This window comes from Anabrus simplex, chromosome 2, assembly GCF_040414725.1.
Source record: "Anabrus simplex isolate iqAnaSimp1 chromosome 2, ASM4041472v1, whole genome shotgun sequence".
Lineage (NCBI taxonomy): Eukaryota > Metazoa > Arthropoda > Insecta > Orthoptera > Tettigoniidae > Anabrus > Anabrus simplex.
Window position 1 is genome coordinate 666,110,119 of NC_090266.1, and position 20,634 is coordinate 666,130,752.

The 20,634-nt window shown below is 39.8% G+C and overlaps 1 protein-coding gene across 1 annotated transcript in view; it reads right to left on the reverse strand.

The window, feature by feature from the left end:
- PMCA (plasma membrane calcium-transporting ATPase 3) overlaps window positions 1-6,986 on the reverse strand; it is a 1,641,549-nt gene extending 1,634,563 nt beyond the window's left edge. Inside the window, exons 1-2 of the mRNA XM_068226241.1 lie at window positions 6,972-6,986; window positions 5,902-6,006 (exon numbers count right to left, since the gene is read on the reverse strand). The gene's annotated coding sequence lies outside the window, so the exon portion shown is untranslated. The remainder of the gene's footprint in view (window positions 1-5,901; window positions 6,007-6,971) is intronic.
- Window positions 6,987-20,634: the final 13,648 nt, after the last annotated feature.

Genomic DNA, 20,634 nt, shown 5'->3' on the forward strand with positions numbered 1-20,634 from the left:
CCGTGGTCCTTAGATGGCCAAAATCGAAGAAAGAAGAAAGCGGGCCTATTTTAGTGTAGGGAATATTCCAAATTTTATGTCTAAGTATATGTGTTATGTCTAATGATACTGTAGATATCAAAAATGAAAGACACTTCATAAGCCTTTCTTTCACTAAGATAGTGGGTTCGAATCCTATTGTCGGCAGACCTGAAGATGGTTTTCCGTGGTTTCCCATTTTCACACCAGGCAAATGCTGGGGCTGTACCTTAATTAAGGCCACGGCCACTTCCTTCCCATTCCTAGGCCTTTCCTCTCCCATCGTCATCATAAGACCTATCTGTGTCTGTACGACGTAAAGCCAATAGCAAAAAAAAAATCACTGAGACTGGTCCTTCTATGACTATGTTCGACTTACCGTCTTCAACCATATAACGGATTTAGTGTGTGTCAATTGTAGCCTAAGACGCTGGCGGTTGCGGGTGTTGTGAAATAATCCCTTACACACACTGAAGGTGAATCTGAACATGTATTGTGGTAGTGGTAGTGATTATTGTTTTAAAGGGAAGTACTACAGGCAGAGAAGAAATAAATTAAAAACGATATAAAATACACAATATTCACTGATGGACTGTTTGTTACAGAAAGGTTATTGGTACTTTTATTCTAGTAAAGTTGTAAGTCTTGCCTAGACTGAATCTGTTGTTGTGTCTAAGAGCTTTGGGCATTGCAATAATCAAATCCGCATACTTAGTGCAAATTGTCTGAAAAATTGTGTTTCTACAATGTCAGTTCTGGTGTGTATTTGTAAGTAGCTAGGGAAAATCAACACTGGCGTTGAGAATTGAACCACTGATACACTTGTTTGGAATGCAAATGATTAAGGTAATTCATGTGTGCGTGTGTGTAAGCTTGATCCTCAGCCCTAAGGCTGGTTGGATCCTCAACAGCTCCGCCATCAGCTGTAATAGATGGCCTAGGCATCACTGAAGAGGCGTACTAGAGAAATGAGGCGTGAGGTAGTTTGCAGTTGCTTTCCTCACTAGGCCAGAAGTTGCTATTACATATCAGTCTGCCAAGTCCACTGAAATGCATGCATCATCCGACCCTATGAGCAACATTTTCACACCATTCATAGCAGGGACTGGCTGCATAAGGAATGGCATTACTAGCATCGCTCATACCTCAGTCACTTTCATATTGTCAAAGCCAAGGGTAAGACTGAGACAGGTCAATGAAAGTAACAAAATTGCTCTAACCTATACCAGAAGACATAGTGCACTGTAAATACTAGGTCCCGCCAGCAAAGGCAAAAGCTAATTCATAGGGCTAGGAATTTCTTACATTAATTGGTTAGAATGAAAATGAGTATCAAATATCCTTTTGCTCGCATGACGGTTTTGCCGTGAGCTTTGAAAAGATACTTGGGGTACAGCCGGTTATAACACCTACTATTTATGCAACTCTCCCTACACAACCGTAGAGAGAGAAAAAGGTTACCTGATACTCGTTTTCATTTTAACCAATTCCTGCTTGAAATTCTTGGTCCTCGTTATATCATCCAAAGGGAGGCCAGCTGAAGCTACGTTACCTTTGTCGGTAAAATGGAGGACATCTTGGTGATCTAATTAACTATCTATAAAGGATCTACTCTTGTACTTCTTCTGCAGTGACAGAAATATCGAAGTAAACATAATATCAGACAAGTAATGTGAAGTGCGTTACTTCAAAGTGAGACATTTTATGTTTAATGATCTTTACTCCGAAGACACAGGAAGAACACTTCGTAAGAGAAAGAACAGAGGGAAACCCATGCCATGATTATAGAAATCTTGACAAAGAGATGGAAGCAATGGTCTATTCATGATTTTGTCAGACAGTCATGAGCTTGTCAAGCCCTGGATTCTGATGAGAGCCGGGCTGAGTGGCTCAGACGGTTAAGGCGCTGGCCTTCTAACCCCAACTTGGCAGGTTCGATCCTGGCTCAGTCCGGTGGTATTTGAAGGTGCTCAAATACGACAGCCCCGTGTCGGTAGATTTACTGGCACGTAAAAGAACTCCTGCGGGACCAAATTCCGGCACCTCGGCGTCTCCGAAGACCTTAAAAAGTAGTTAGTGGGACGTAAAACAAATAACAAAAAAAAAAAGATTCTGATGAGCTGCTAAATTCCTTCCAAATAATGCTATTTACAAAGACCGAGTAGCCAAAGCATTTACTGATCTGGCAGAAGTGGTGTGTGAGTTTTACAAGATGCAGGTACCCGTTAAGAAAGCAGCATTCACCACCGTGTGGCTAAGAATTATATTAGCCTTCATTATACGATTGTTGGAGGACAGGTTAGATGTTGAAAGTCTATAAGAAATTAGAATATATGGAATTCTTGGGTTGTCGAGAATAGTTTTGGCGCCAGTGAGAATCCACTGATCGACCTTCTATCATCAGTATCGTAACCTTCCACCTCAATTACGTTCATACATAGGAAAATAAATTAACCGATGACGGTACGTAGATTTTATTGAGTAATCTGTTTTATTCCTGGGGGCGTGAAAGCTGAGTGGCATAGTTACTGGCTTCTCACCGAGGCGGCCGCTGTTTGAATCTCGACCAATGCATGTGGGGTTTTTGAAAAGAAAAATCACGGTTTCGTGGTTCGGATTCCACGTAAAACTGGAGGTCCTGTGCCTATGATCTCAGAATTAGCAGTCACATAAAACTACAAGGTTGCTTGCTTCCTTTGCTCATCCCTGAGATAATACTATGTTTAGTAAGATTGTATATAGAGATTTTAATATAATTGTGACAAAGAAGATTTTGAAAAGAATAAATTTAAATCTTAGAGTTTTCTAACTATATTTCCTCAGACAAATGGATCGGGTATACTGTAAAACAGTTCGGATCCTTGGCTGAATGGTTAGCATAGTGCTTTTCGGTTCAGAGGGCCCGGGGGTGGATTCCCAGCTGGGTCGGAGATTTTAACTTTAAATGGTTAATTCCCTAGGCTCCGGGGGGGAGGGGGGACTGGGTGTTTGTACTTTGCCCAACATCCCTGCAACTCACACACCACACTATCCTCCACTACAATAACATGCAATATCCTACATACGGTAGATGCCACCCACCCTCGCCGGAAAGTGTGCCTTACAAGGGCTGATGCAGGCTAGAAATAGCCACACAAAATTATTATACTATAAAAGAAATGAAATATACAGTAGTTTCAAAATGTTCACGTATTAGTGGTATTGTTTGATGTTAAGTGTAGATTTAAATAGATTTTTAATTTTTAGTTCCCAAACAGCTGAAGTCCTTATAAATAGATTGCCTGGAGGGCACGGCCATTTTTTAATTGCCGTCTAGCTTGCTCATGGGAAAGTGTTAGAGGCCAGCCAGTTTAAACTCAATAATTTAATTTAACTCAGTTAACTAATTGCAAGCTGCATGGCAAACTATCTCAAATCAAAATAATATACAACGGTCATATAAAACCAACATTCAGTGAATCCTTCAACGTTCTTCCACATTCGAGATAGAAGTGATAATATAATAACAGAATGAACTTAAGACTTCATCGGAGCAAATCAAGAAGCATGGGATTACAATAATCTTAGTTCTGAGGTATTTTCATGTAACAGAACTGGAAGGTATGGTTTAGATGTAATCTTATTGATATTTAGACGAATTAGTAATTGTGATAGCATCAAAGGAACAGAAATCAGGTGTGAAACTCTAGCCATGAACAAGACTGGATTGACAGATCAATAACAAGACCGTTCTCTTGTATTCTGAAGCAGGCATCAATAACAGCACTTCACGAGAAATAAGGCAGTTTATGTAAGTTATGAATAATCACATTAACAAAAATAGGCTCAATGTGAGTCACCCTAACGGAAGTCGCACAATTCTCTGCCACAGAGTGTCAAAACATTTTGGGATGAAACTGTAGCTCGCAACTAAATTCTGACAAAATAAATAAAAACAATAATAACAAAAAATATTTATTTTCATTCACTTTACATTGAATTATTGCTTAAAATGGTAAATTAAACATGAAGAAAGTAAGTAAATGTAAAAATGTATAGTTGTTCTCGTTGATAAAATCCTTCTATCAATTTTAAATGTTCCAAAACGTTATTTTCAATAATATCATTATTTTCAATGTTACAGTAATAAAAACAAAGTGAAAATAACAGGTTTATTTTTAGAATACAAATTACAATATATAATAAAAATGAACAAAAGTTGTTGTTTATAATGTACTGGGAAGTACCTCTTATACAGACACAATATTTTACATGGGAGTGAAACTATTCAGCTCTTTTACTTATGATCTCATACGATTTTTCTCTGATGCACAGGACCAAATGGCAATATACCAGAAATAAAAATAGCCAACCAATGTTGAGACTCCCATATTATTTTTATAATTAATGCATCGATTATACTACACCCAGGCTAATTAAAATAAACAAAACCTCGCGAAAAGGGATGTCCGTTTGTTAAACCAAGAATAGCTGATGTTCCGTCCAATAATTCCTTTTGGATATCAGAATCACTGAATATGCGCTGCAATCCTTTCAGCACTCACAAAGTACCGTGGTATTCGCTGACATAGTATTATGTACCCTGTTTAGTATTTTGTGCATCAACAGTTTTAACTGGTAGTATTCAAGCACAGAACACTGTGGGACAAATCAGATATATATATTATAAGGAAATGAAAGAATGTTCTTAACGAAGAGGTTCATCGAACTTGTCAGAAAGTGAAATGATCCTTAAGGACTCATTCTGTATGATGGGAGTAAGATTGCACGAGTGTCAAAAACTGAAACTAATGCATTTCTTACTTCCACGGGCTGAAATTGTGTTAATTTATAGCAAGGTAATAAATGTGATCCTTGATTTGGTTGTGCTCCTTAACTTGTTTCAAAGTGTGTGAGCAAATGACCCTTTCTAATTCGTATTTTATATCAGTTACATGGACTTAGCATTATTTATATCTCAGTTCCTTGAGGGTAATTTCAGAACCACACAGGGTAAGTCCACTGTGCCACATAATTCCAAACTACAAATATACCTACCACTACGACTATATTTCATCATACGGTCATTTATTGCATAACTCCAAGTTGAGAGTAGAAGGGAGACAATTCTGCAGTAAATAATAAGAAATAAAGACTCGTCATAAATATACACCGTTACCTGAATTTGGATGGGGAAATGTACGTCTGTATGAAAAACGTATTCTGAAGCTTATTAAATTTCAAAACCGATTTTTATTGGGGATACGTTTTAAAAAGATATGAATATTATTCCCAAATTCGACTTTCATTTAAAGATCAATTTTTAATACATCAAAATTCTACACGAGCCTTCATTCAAATAAAGTTCGATGCATGCAGGATGGTAGTATAAATATAACCTAAAGTGTTAGCTGCATCTAGACTTTCTGTATTTCCTATATCAAAGATTTTTCATATATTTGTCAAGCAATAATGTGTTGAATTTAATATTTTAATAAACAATAAGCAATATAAAATGAGTAGCTTTATGTTAAACCAATGTTCTACTTGCCTTCTTCATGAGATGTGAAAGTCTTTCAGTGCTGCACATGTTACACCGACCTCGCAGGTTGTGATCAATACTGAGTAAAAGTTGATTTTAAAATATTACATAGTTTCGTTTACAAATTATAAAATTAATTGTAATGAAAAATTGCGGAGCTTTCTAAAGCTTGCTACTTAATTATGTTCTCCCTGTGTGCTTCGAAATATGCAAAGAAAATGTTCAACAGATTCCGCTAAGCGATGTCTTCAGGTACCATTTCTACGCTTAATATATTCTCTTTGTAATAGCGGGAAAAGATCAGAATAACCCGTATAAACTAAGAAGAGCACAATGAAATAAGAATATATGCTTTCACTTACCCTTAGAAGACACGCGGGGCAGTGATAGAACTGTCGGAGCACTTCAATTTTTCCGCTACTGTTAATTGTGCCTATGCCGATTATCCATGCACACTGATACTCTATCTGGAATCACATTAAACACGAAATCTATCAGACATACTCTACGCAACATATCTATGAGAAGAAAACAAAAGAAAACACGTGAAATCTTAGGCCTCAAAACACCAACAGTAATTATTTTTCAGTCACAAGATTGAAAGTTACTAAGGGACTAGGAATGCATTTTTTAATTACTCGTTAGTAAGAGTTTCAGAATCTACTGAACTAAGGAAGCAAGACAAACTCAGTATTCACTTTACATTCAGCTATCCACTTTTTTAACGAAATATAGCCATCGTGCACAGGGGAAAAAGTAACTTTGTTCGATAGGATACGGAAAAGTATACGCGAACAACAGTCCCTGTACGTTGTAATCGATAGAACGTCTTGCGGAGCGGCTGCATTACTAGTGGCTAGTGAACTAGTTTTAAGCGGTTTTAGTAAATCATGCTCTTCATCAAGTACAGTACCACAGCACCACTCTTCAAAGAGTCCGCATTGTTTCTGGTTATGTATCTCCTTAGGAGGTGAGGTTTTCGTTCCAGTCTCCAGTGATTTTTGCCTCTCGTATAAATCTAAATGAAAAACGAAACTACAGTAATAAGCAAGAGGCACAGTCAAATATCCATCTCAATTGCCAACCAGTTTAAAAGAGATTCATATACAAAATTGTTTATTATATGTCTAATTAAATTGAAGGGGGTGGGGGATACAAGATAAGCACTATGACCACTTGACATTCACACACTTCGTTATGGATACTGCAAAATTATCCAGGGAAGGGAAACCTAGAATTGCATAATCATATACCAGCTAAAGAAGAGGCCAGATTTTCTGTTGGTGCACGGGTGATACAATCCTAACATATCAAAAGATCGAGGGTATCATCGGCCAGTATCCATCGTCTGCATGGAATGAACTTGATTTCTGAAGTCATCGCGGTAGGAAATAAGCACAAAGAGATGACAGGCAAGTAGGATGTCACTCACCGAGCACGAGACTCCAGCGTTGAGGTCCAACAGAAGCCGTGGAGGCTAGCAGAGAGAAGAGTGCTGGCGAGAGCTTCAGCCATGGTGTGATGGGAACGAGGTATGGACTATGGCTGCTGGGGAGCGAGGCGAGGGCACAGGGTGAGTTGGAGAGGGGGGAGAGGGGCGAGGCCACGCCGGAGCGGAGCGGAGAGATCGATAGCTCGCCAGGCCAAGCCTTGGAACAGTTCACTCTGAATGCGCTGGGGGGAAGGAGCCGTAGCCGGTCGGGTCGCTCGGAACTTACCATTTTGCATGCAATTCTACATAGGTCAAGGGATCACAGAACAAGGACTGCTACCTGACGCTGTCAAGATTACTTGAACTCGCGCGAGGGGCCCACCACTAGCCAATCAAACTCTTCCATTAGGAGTAACTTGTCCTGAAGCTTCCACTACCATCAATATTCTTTCCCGATGTTTCCAGGTCCTTTGGTCATGATGCTGGGGATATTCATAAGGTGGAAGTAATAATTTAACAACACCTTAGTAGTGTCTGTTCAAAAGGTCCTATTTCCACTTCAATTTCTTTTAAAGTATTTCATCCACATGCATTGCAGTAGTTTAATACTATCGAATGCCACGAGCAATCCAGACCAGAAAAATGTAATTCATTAAAAGTAGCGCCATATCCGATCATGGATACGTTCTATGTGCCTTTTATTATACGTTTCCTTGCGTTTTTAACGACATTCCTAGGTGGAAATAGCGCCTTTTGAACAGATACTCCTCGCTTATAACAACATGGACATGTTGGGCTTCGTTGATGTCCACCTAGAACCACTGAAAAAATGGATACGTGGTTCGAAGCATAAACAAGGTAGAATGCGGTAGATTGACGAGTATGGGTTCAAAATGGGCTACTGCAGTTTTGAAGGAGAGGGAGGCCTTTCTGTTATTATTATTATTATTATGATTATTATTATTATTATTATTATTATTATTATTATTATTATTATTATGTTGAGAATACTTTTAATGACAGCGGAACTCTGACACACGCCAGTTGTCACCAAGCAGCAGAAAGTGGCCTATAGAAAGGAACATCTAAGATAATATTTTAATATTCCTTCCTAGAACGGTCTACTTCAGAAGTTATCAATCTTTCAATTCAAGTTCAAACCTGGGTCGACATTTTGCCATGTTTACAGTATTGCAATTTAAAACTTCGGTTTAGGCCAGAGTAATGGAAATAATTTCCGTGATGCTTCCCACCGCATGACGTCATACAAGCCGGAGCAGGAGGCGCCTCAATTCCATGCACTTTCATACATTCATTTAACTGGAATATGAGCGAATTATTTGACGAGTTCCCTGCTATGAAATAGATTTTCGATATTTAGGCCTATAGGCTATTTTCATTCTCACATCGAATACGCTAAGCGTGGTAATGAGGACGAAAGACAAGCAATGTTTTCTGATCTAATTTAGAGTATTAAGGTAGACATTTCCGTTTCATTCACACAGTGTTTTGTAGGTCTTCATTTGGACTCACATGGTCGAGTGAAATGAAAAGGAATTCTTCTGCATACGCCCGTCTGATAATCTTCCCTCTGGATAAGGTAGAGTCCGTAAGCAAACTATCTGAGGTATTTTGTCTCGAGAAGAGACCCTGTTCATTGCTGAAAATACAACCACGAAACACTGAATTATATAGTCTAAATGTGTCTTGCTTCTTTTGCCGGTACCATTATGGAGTCAGGTCAAGGCCTCCGCCTACACACTAGGAAAGTTACCAACCTTCTTCGTTGGTATACCCGAGGCACAGGATGACTTCATCTTAATATCCTGAAGTAACTGCTGGATATTTTAAATAAGTGTTAAAAATAATGTATGCATTATTATTAATATTTTTATTTTCTTGGCTAAATGGTCAGCGTAGAAACTATCGGTTAGGCAGGGGTTCCGAGCTCCATTCGCTGCCGGGTCGGGAATTTCAGCCGTGTCCAATAAATTCCTCTAACTCAGGGAATGAGTATTTGTGTTTATCTCAATACACTCCTTTTTATTTAAACACAACACAACACAACACAACACAACACAACACAACACAACACAACACAACACACTAACAACTACCACAGAAACATTCAATAGTGACGACATTCCCCTACAAAGGATTGGCAGCAAGAAGGGCATCGGAAGCCAAAACAGGACAAATCCACATTGCAATACAGTTCCCTTACGCAAACCGACCACGGGGTGGGAAAATTATTATTATTATTATTATTATTATTATTATTATTATTATTATTATTATCTGTAGAATATCTGGAGAAATTAATGAATGGTATGGACACAGTCTTGGAGAAGGAGTACGTGATGAAAATAAATAGGCCTAAGTCTAAAATGAAAGTAATGGAGTGCATTCGAACGAAGACAGGTGATGCAGCATTTTCTTAAATGATTTCAAATAAATTGGAAATTTATTGAACATCTCCCGTGGTAAGATATTGCAGTCCCTAACTTCCCTTCCTATAAATTAATATTTGCCCCAATTTGTCTTCTTGAATTCCAACTTTATCTTCATATTGTGATCCTTCCTACTTTTAAAGACGCCACTCAAACTTATTCGTCTACTAATGTCATTCCACGCCATCTCTCCGCTGACAGCTCGGAACATACCACTTAGTCGAGCAGCTCTTCTTCTTTATACCAATTCTTCCCAGCCCAAACATTGCAACATTTTTGTAACGCTACTCTTTTGTCGGAAATCACCCAGAACAAATCGAGCTGCTTTTCTTTGGATTTTTTCCAGTTCTTTAATCAAGTAATCCTGGTGAGGGTCCCATACACTGGAACCATACTCTAGTTGGGGTATTACCAGAGACTTATATGCCCTCTCCTTTTCATCCTTACTACAACCCCTAAACACCCTCATAACCATGTACCCTTTATTTACAATCCCATTTATGTGATTACCGCAATGAAGATTTTTCCTTACACTAACACCTAGATACTTACAATGATCCCCAAAAGGAACTTTCACCTCATCAACGCAGTAATTAAAAACTGAGAGGAATTTTCCTATTTGTCTAACTCACAACCTGACTTTTAACCCCGTTTATCATCATACCATTGCCTGCTATCCATCTGAAAACATTATCGAAGTCATGTTGCAGTTGCTCACAATCTTGCAACTTACTTATTACTCTATACAGAATAACATCATCCGCAAAAAGCTTTACCTCTGATTCCACTTCTTTACTCATACCATTTAGATATATAAGAAAGCATAAAGGTCCAATAACATTGCCTTGAGGAATTCCCCTCTTAATTATTATAGGAACAGATAAAGCTTCGCCTACTCTAATTTTCTGAGATCTATTTTCTAGAAATATAGCAACCAATTCAGTCACTCTTTTGTCAAGTCCAATTGCAGTCATTTTTGCCAGGGGTCTCCCATGATCCACCCTATCAAATGCATTAGATAGGTCAATCGCGATACAGTCCATTTGACCCCCAGAATCCAAAATATCTGCTATATCTTGCTGGAATCCTACAAGTTGTCCGACTCGTTGGTTGAATGGTCAGCGTACTGGCCATCGGTTCAGAGGGTCCCGGGTTCGATTCCCGGCCGGGTCGGGGATTTTAACCTTCATTGGTTAATTCCAATGGCCCGGGGATTGGGTGTTTGTGCTGTCCCCAACATCCCTGCAACTCACACACCACACATTACACTATCCTCCACCACAAAAACACGCAGTTACCTACACATGGCAGATGCCGCCCACCCTCATCGGAGGGTCTGCCTTACAAGGGCTGCACCCGGCTAGAAATAGCCACACGAAATTATTATTATTATATATCCTACAAGTTGAGCTTCATTGGAATAACCTTTCCTAAACCCGAACTGCCTTCTATCGAACCAGTTATTAAGTTCACAAACATGTCTAATATAATCAGAAAGAATGCCTTCCCAAAGCTTACATGCATTGCATGTCAAACTTACTGGCCAGTAATTTTCAGCTTTATGTCTATCACCCTTTCCTTTATACACATGGGCTACTATAGCAACTCTCCATTCATCTGGTATAGCTCCTCCGACCAAACAATAATCAAATAAGTACTTCACAAGTGGTACTATATCCCAACCCATAGTCTTTAGTGTATCCCCAGAAATCTTATTAATTCCAGCTGCTTTCCTAGTTTTCAACTTTTGTATCTTGATGTAAATGTCATTGTTATCACATGTAAATTTTAATAATTCTTTAGCATTAGTCACCTCCTCTATCTGGACATTTTCCTTGTAACCAACAATCTTTACATACTGCTAACTGAATACTTATGCCTTTTGAAGATCGTCAGATACACACTCCCCTTGTTCATTAATTATTCCTGGAACGCCCTTCTTGGAACCTGTTTCTGCCTTCAAGTACCTGTACATACACTTCCATTTTTCACTAAAATTTGTATGACTGCCAATTATGCTTGACATCATGCTATCTTTAGCTGCCTTCTTTGCTAGATTCAATTTCCTAGTAAGTTCCTTCAATTTCTCCTTACTTCCACAGCCATTTCTAACTCTATTTTTTCCCAATCTGCACCTCCGTCTTAGTCTCTTTATTCCTCTGTTATAATAAGGTGGGTTTTTACCGTTCCTTACCACCTTTAAAGGTACAAACCTGTTTTCACATTCCTCAACAATTGCTTTAAACCCATCCCAGAGTATGTTTACGTTTTTATTTACCGTTTTCCACCGATCATAGTTACTTTTTAAAAACTGCCTCATGCCTGCTTTGTCAGCCATATGGTACTTCCTAATAGTCCTGCTTTTAAGACCTTCCTTTCTATCAGATTTATTTTAACTACGTTAAAAACAGCTTCATGATCACTAATACCATCTATTACTTCGGTTTCTCTATAGAGCTCATCTGGTTTTATCAGCACCACGTCCAGGATATTTTTCCCTCTAGTTGGTCCCATCACTTTCTGAATCAGCTGTCCTTCCCATATTCACTTACTTGCCATTTGTTGGTCATGCTTCCTGTCGTTCGCATTTCCTTCCCAATTGACATTTGGTAAATTAAGATCACCCGCTAAAATCACATTCCTTTCTATGTCGTTTCCCTCAAAGCTGATTATCTTATCAAATAATTCTGAATCCGTGTTAGCACACCCTTTCCCAGTCTGTACACTCCTGAGATATAAAGTAGCCTATTATCTTTAGAAATGAGCCTTAAATTTGGATGTTGCGTCGTATGGAAGTGAAACATGGACGATAACTAGCTCAGAAAGAAAGAGGATAGAAGCTTTTGAAATGTAGTGTTACAGAAGACTGCTGAAGGTGAGAAGGATAGATCGAATCACGAATGAAGTGATACTGAATCGAATTAGTGAGGAGAGAACAGTTTGTCGAAATTTGACCAGGAGAAGAGATAGAATCCTAGGACACATCTTAAGACATTTTTTTGCTAGGGGCTTTACGTCGCACCGACACAGATAGGTCTTATGGCGACGATGGGATAGGAAAGGCCTAGGAGTTGGAAGGAAGCGGCCGTGGCCTTAATTAAGGTACAGCCCCAGCATTTGCCTGGTGTGAAAATGGGAAACCACGGAAAACCATCTTCAGGGCTGCCGATAGTGGGATTCGAACCTACTATCTCCCGGATGCAAGCTCACAGCCGCGCGCCTCTACACGCACGGCCAACTCGCCCGGTCTTAAGACATTCAGGACTTGTTTAGTTCGTATTTTGAGGGAGGTGTAGGTGGTAAAGACGGCAGGGCTAAAGCAAGGTATGAATATGACAAACATATTAGATTAGATGTAGGATGTAGTAGTTAGGTAGAAATGAAAATTTTAGCACAGAATAGGTTGGCACGGAGGGCTGCATCAAACTAGTCTATGGACTGATGATCCAAACAGTATTATTAAATGTGAAAATGAGGGCCAGTTTAGTGTATAACAAATATATTCTTGACTGTTCGTTTACAACTGATATAATGTCCGGCTCCATGGATAAATGGTTAGCGTGCTGGTCTTTGTTCACAGGGGTCCCGGGTTCGATTCCCGGCAGGGCCGGGAGTTTTAACCATCTTTGGTTAACTTCGCTGGCACCGGGGCTGGGTGTATTTCTGTCGTCTTCATCATAATTTCATCCTCATCAAGACGCGCAGGACGTCTAAGGGCGTCAAATCGAAAGACCTGCACTTGGCCAGCTGAACATGCCCTCGGACACTCCCGGCACTGAAAGCCATACGCCATTTCCATTTAATTACTGATATTGTAGCTAAGGTATACTTCCTGACACAAAAAAGTGATCGGCTGAAAGCTGGGCTGCGTGGCTCAGATGGTAGAGTGCTGGCTTTCTGAGTTCAGATTGGCGGGTCGAACCCAGCTCAGTCCAGTGGTATTTGAAGGTGCTTAGATACGCCAGTCTCAAATTAATAGATTTACTGACACGCAGTGGCGAAGCTATTAGTTAATGAATGGGTAGGCAGGAAACCTTACTTTAACGTTTCTTGTAGAATAGTCCCAAACGTCAAGTTTTCTTGGTTGTAAAATTGCCAGTCACACGGTCCTTCAATAGTTGATTACTTATCAATTCCTTCACAAGCTTTTTCTCTTATAGGAACGGTGTTAAGACTGCTGAGTCCTTCATTGTTCATTGCATTACGCAAGTACATCTTTATCCTCTTCAGAGTGCTCATACTCCTTTCAGAGGAAGCCGAGGTCTCACATAGTGTCCACAGAAAAGTTCTCTCAAATTTCTCTGACTTTCCCTGACCTACTAAGAAAAAATTCCCTGACTCACGAAAACTTAGTGACAAGTTAATTCGCCGAACAGCATGTCTCAAAAAAGAAAAAAAAAAAAAAAAAAAAAAAAAAGAAAAAAAAAAGGAAAAATACCAGCCTACACCATTCCCTTAGCTGGCTAATTCTCTCTCCATTTCCTGTTTTTCAATTATTTACGGAAAACAATTACATCGATGGCACTATATGTATAAACAAATTGTTTAAAGGGAACATGTAGGCCTAAAATATACCTTTATCTTATCATTTCCAAGGAACATTTTTGCTAGGCTTTACGTCGCACTGACACAGATAGGTCGGCCACGATGGGATAGGAAAGGCCTAGGAGTCGGAAGGAATCGGCCGTGGCCTTAATTAAGGTACAGCCCCAGCATTTGCTTGGTGTGAAAATGGGAAACCACCGAAAACCATCTTCAGGGCTGCCGACAGTGGGATTCGAACCCACTATCTCCCGGATGCAAGCTCACAGCCGCGCGCCTCTAACCGCACGACCAACTCGCCCGATAATTTCCAAGGAACAAAGTACAACTAACTTATTAATAGCAAAGCAAAAGCAAAGTCACCTCCGTTACAGGCCATGGAGGCCCTTGGAGGCGTGGAAGGTAAAGGCTTCCACCATTGTTAACCTCGGCACGTGATGGAGTAGAGTGGTTACCTCTACGCTCGGCCGCCTTTGCCCCCACGAATTAACGTGGTACTCATTTTTGGTGTAGGCTGAGTGAACCTCAGGTCATATGCACCTCCGGAAGTGGAAATCTCGTTTATTCAATTTTACGACTTCCTGACGGGGATTCGAACCCACGTCCTTCCGGGCGAACCAAGCACGCCTTTACCGCCTCGGCCAGGCAGCACCTAACTTTTTAATAGAGTTATTAAAATAAAAAACCAAACAAAACCAAAACCGCATGGCACTACAGCCCTTGAAGGGCCTTGGCCTACCAAGCGACCGCTGCTCAGCTTAAAGGCTTGCAGATCACGAGGTGTCGTGTGGTCAGCACGACGAATCCTCTCGGCCGTTATTCTTGGCTTTCTAGATCGGGGGCGCTATCTCACCGTCAGAGAGCTCCTCAATTCTAATCACGTAGGCTGAATGGACCTCGAACCAGCCCTCAGGTCCAGGTAAAAATCCCTGACCTGGCCGGGAATCGAACCCGGGGCCTCCGGGCAAGCAGCAGGCACGCTACCCCTACACCACGGGGCCGGCTAGATATTAAAATATGAAAATAAAATTATACCACAGCAATTTAATGCTATTTCATGTGGATTTAAAGCATCTTGAGATCAAAAGCAATTAACTTCTGTTTCTAATCTAGGTGAATATAATGAATTCCAATTAGTCTACGTCTATATTCAAAACAGTTTTCAAATTTGAAGACAAATCAGTCATAGGCACCATAGATTTCTGGCTGGAATATTCTGAGGAAAGGTTCAACATCTGACAAAATACTTCTAATAGCACTTAATTTTGCTGTAATTAGTGGATTCTTCACAGCTTCTCTAAGGTATTGAAATCTTTAGTTTTTTCAGTGTACTCTTTCACAGATTTGTCAGTGTGATCATATATTTTAAGAGCTCAATTAACACAGCGTCCATTTTCCAAGCATCTTATTGCAATGCACTTGTAAGGAAACGCGGTGCTTGTTGTTATGTCTGTATATTTAGCACATCGAGCAGCGCTATCTTTAAAAGGAATGTGCAGTGAGAGACTTGAAAAAACGAGAAAGGTCAAAATCACATTTGGAGATTCCATTCACTGTATGCAAACTGCATATGCCTATATCAAGAAGAGATTTGCCCTCGGGGTTTAACACATGCAAATGATTTTCAAGTTTAAAAAACTGAGGTTAACATTCGGTCCATCCATTGAGATCTGCAAAATATTTCCTAAAGGTAAGGAGAGTCCATGTATAAACCCATCTAAAAAGTGATCCGCAGTAGCCCTGCCTAAAAATACACTTTTCCAATACCTTGTTGCAACTTTTTGAAGATTTACATCCCTAAACCTTACACACAAGTCCATTATTTGTCCTCTTTGGACACATTTGTTTTAAAGATTCATCAAAACAAACAATGTAGTCAGAGCACAGTTTTAAGTCATTTTACAAAACTTTCTTTGAAATATGGGGCTAATCCATTATTTATAACATTGGAAGCCTTAGTCTTGCCCATAGTAAAGTTTTGAGCAATTTTACTGCCTGGGGACATTGTTTTGAATGCTGCGGATGTTTCATCACAGGAGATGAGAGACATCTCTCTAGTGACAACCTGGAGAGCTCATATGGCTTCAGCCGAAGAGACATCACACTGAAGGTCTTTAAACTCGTTTGGTTTGTTCCTGACACTGCTAATTCCTTTGTAACTAGGGATGTAGTGCTAACTCTTGGCTCCGTATCTACAAGTGGAGATGGAATAGATGTATTCTTTGCAATGAAAGAAATTGTTGGCTGGGAAAATTTAGCTTCCATGTATTTTATATGAGTAGGTCCTTTGCCATGACAAGTGACTGCTTGTTTACCCATATTACTAAGTTTGAATGATTTACAATACACTTCACAATATGCTGAAGTTGCATAATTTACTAATATGTGCAACAAACCACTCACTTCGCGAAACACTTTACTGTCTAGCCAAAGTTTATTAATAGTACACTGATTGTTAGCCATTGTCATGAGTTTCAAGAAAGCATCCTAGAACTGAAATAAAAAAGAATAACACAAGAATGGTTGAAAGAAATGACACAAGGCCACAACAAACGTTGTAGAATTGTTGTGCACTTTTTGTGAAAAAATACCTGAAAAGGAAATGCTACAGTAGCCTGGGTTACAGCAGACTAGATCCTAAAAATATACCCTCAAATCCATCATTGGGGAAGATTTCCCTGACTTTCTAGATTTTTGTCTATTTCCCTGACTTTCCCTGCCCAATTTCTTCCCTGAAGTTCCCTGACTTCCCCTGACTTTCCAGAATGTGGACACTATGTCTCAGGAAGTTTTAATATTAAACGAATCAATTTTGACACTTCCACATACCGGTATACTAGTTCGAGGTCATTGAGAACAATATAATATAAAAGTTTCTGAGGGAACAAATGTTTTTCTATATCGGAATAAATGTTAATCAATTCATTTTCCAATCTTTCTCTATCAAAAAGAAGTAGGGGTAGGGGGGGCAAGACGAGGTGCGGATTTCCTTGTCTCCATGGTGCTGCCACTGGCCTGAAAACGGAAAAGTCTTGAAGGGTAGATGTAGGTTACACAGTTCGTACGACTTCTAGTCATTGTGAGCTGTCTGTATGCGTGGAGTGGCCTTTTTACTGTTTCTCACTGATCTGTATCCTTTGGACTTTGATGAGGTAAGCTGGAATTGCAATACATTTGTTCTTGAACACTATCCATTAGACTGTACCTTAATGTATATATATTGAGCTTGTGGAGGTAATTAATAAATAAATGAAGATATTTTTATCCCGTTAGTCTCAATATAACATTTGGGGTAAGATGGGGACGTCTCCGTCTTGCCCCAGTCCCCATCTTGCCCCAGTCCTAATCTTGCCCTTTAGGATAAATAGTATTTCCCCTGGAGGTACTTATATAATTTCTAGTCATATTTCGTTTTTATAAATTATGTCCCCTAGTATAGGTCAAGGGATCAAATACTGAGTGCAAAGGGTAGTGGATTTCTCAATCAGTCATTACCGACAACAGTGGCTACGCTGGCTAAAGCGCAGGGATAGGTCATGGGGCCAAGCTCTCTGCTGACTCGGTAGACGCGTGGGTTCGAGCCCCACCTTTGGCCGTCCTTGAAATGGTTTACCGTGGTTTCCCGTTTTCAACACCAGTCAAATGCTGGGACGGTACCTTCTGACAGTCCACGGCCACTTCCTTCGACACCCTTGCCTAGTTTCATTCATCTTCATCCATTCCATCCTTCATCCCGACGCGCAGGTCGCCCACGGGAGTGGACTTTAAAGTCCTGCACACGGCCTCTCAGGAGGTCACATGAAAAAATAGGCCATTTAAAATCCATACATTTTTACCATAAAAATGAATTTAAATTGTATTCTTGCTCATTATGGTACCTACGAGTCTTATGATGGTTTATTATGGTGTAATACTTTACGTCAATATTAGTAATTCAAGGTTATGGGAATAGATTCAAATTTAAGTATAATTTTTATTGAAAAATTCAAGTTTCCAGGCCATTGGTAGCACCATGGAGGCAAAGAAACCTCCACCCCGTCTTGCCCCACATTGGTATTGGCATTGGTAGTATGCAAGATTTTATGTGTGTGGAGTTTTTGTGTTTGACTTTTCAAAAAATATTTTGGTGCACTATGAGAAACAGATCTTGACGGAACAAAATGAATATATTATCAACATGTATAATGCATCTGAACTACTTTTTTCTTAGCGTCCCCATCTTGCCCCCCACCCCCCCACCCCTTCCCCCAAATGTTCATAAGACTGTTCGGTTTAATAGCAGGGAAGCTCTCTTTGTTAACTATGAAGTGTATTGGATCCAACAACTCTACAAACTGGATGCTTTCAAAATCGCCAAACCGTATTTCCATTTGCATAATTAAGATGTCAAGAACTTCATATGTTAAAATGTTGGAATGTCCTGTCATCTACATTTATCTCACTATTGTCCGGCTCCGAGGCTAAATAGTTAGCGTGCTGGCCTTTGGTCACAGAGATCCCAGGTTCGATTCTCGGCAGGGTCGGGAATTTTAACCATAATTGGTTAATTTCGCTGACGCGGGGGCTGGGTGTATGTGTCATCTTCATCATCATTTCATCCTCATCACAACGCACAGGTCGCCTACGGGAGTCAAATAAAAAGACCTGCATCTGGCGAGCCGAACTTGTTCTCGGACACTCCCGGCACTAAAAGCCATACGCCATTTCATTTTTTTTATCTCACTATTTATTTTGCGACATTTTTCAACGCAGGAGGATACCGTGTTTTCCGATCACATGTCCTTGAGGATACCATTGGGTTTTCTAATTTCAGTATTACACAGAATTACATCACATGGGGTTTTATATTGCATTAGAGCAAGGAGATAGTCTGTATAAATAAGAATTTCTTTATAGAGACAGAGCAAATAAATTAATTTGGCCTCCTTGAGTATGTCAAGCAACCCAACAGCAGAATTGTACGACTCGCTATCCCAACCCTCATTATTCTCCGCAGTCTTCAAAAACCTTTCTTAGATCATCATAGTAAAATATTTTGAGGACTGCTTTTGAATGAAAGCTCCAACGGGTAGTGCATGCTTGTGGAAGTCTGAATCCTTTGGATTCCAGAAGATGAGCTCTTTTTGAGAATCTCTTAAAAATGAATGAAACGCTGTCATATTATGAATGAAGAGCCTGACTGTTGTTGGAGGAGAACAAAGTTTAACTTATGGGCATAACAGTGTAGAAATATTGCCCTTGGGAAAACATTTTTAACGTAATTACAGCCCCATGCTTTCCTGCCTTTGAGGAGCAACCGTCATATGTTTCACATACGACTTTATCAATTACTCCCCACTTTCGCAGAATATAGGCAAGTGATTCTGATAAGCCTGATGAAGTATTATCAATAAAAACATCATAGAGCCTATGAATCTTTCCGTGGGACACTTTTTTGAGCAGAACCGGAATATTACACTGATTTGAGATATAGTTGATACATCTAAGGTCGCATCTGCCTGAATACCAATGAAATCACAAAAATCTAACCCTCCTTTGATTGTCTCTTGAATTATGGCAGTTACAGACTCAATTCATTTTGTATTCCGCTTGATGTGCTTTTAAAACCCGATGTGGACTGGAGATGATCTCGAATGTACTGTTCTTGTTTTGAAAGAGGATATAACAACTCTTAGGTCCCTGTTGATCGAATCTTCCCCTCGAGATCCAAGCTCCTGTTTCCCAAGAAAACACACAATGTCAACAAGTCTCTCAACAAGAAGCCGATTTTGTTTCACGACTTCGTTAAGTTTAACGGCTTGAATTCTAAACCTTCAGATAAAAAATGTTCTATCCTCCAACGCCCCAGTAAACGGAATTTCTCTTCATTCTGAACATATTTATTTGAATTTTTATGCTTCTCTGCTTTTCTAACAATTACCCCATTTAAAGCCCATTCCCTTTTACCACCAAACAAAACACACGTATAACAAAAAAGCTTCTTGCTTTGGAAACAGACTGTTAACCACGAATATCGTGTATACCAAGAAAATTGAAATTTTCTCGCTACTTTACCGTCAAAATACTTAATATCTAAATTAGGCATACATCTTTCGTCTTTGGCTTCGCATTTATCTTTGTAGGTCCAAGAAAAGAACGGATTACGTTTTAAAGAGTTCAAAAGACTCGTTAAGTTCCCGAAAGGACCTACTTCACTCATTATTTCAACGCGAGTTTAAACCAGATGAAGTCAGTCTTGTTTTACACAACTAACAGAAACTGAGAAATTTGATTGATTATTTCAATGTCTGAATTGTCACAAATAATGCCAATAATACACTGACTGCCTACTAATGCAAAAGAATGGCACACAAGTAACAATATGGTATTTCATTGTCGCCTTCGCGGTGGTCGTTTCTACACACTCAAATAGCAGAGGAGGCATGCCTCACTAGGGCCAAGACCTTGCGGAGAGAGGAGCGCGGGTGGTAACCGAACTTCCCTCCGCCAGCCCGCTCTCAATCCCAAGCTCACGTAATGCAAACAAAACAAAAAGTCGTGGGTGAGTCAAGTCAAGTCATGCCGCCCTGACAGAACAAGTAGGCTACTGCCGCCATCCAGCGGGCAATCCGCGGAGCACATCATCCGCTGTCATCACATAGCACATATCAAATAGAGATTATTGTAGTTTT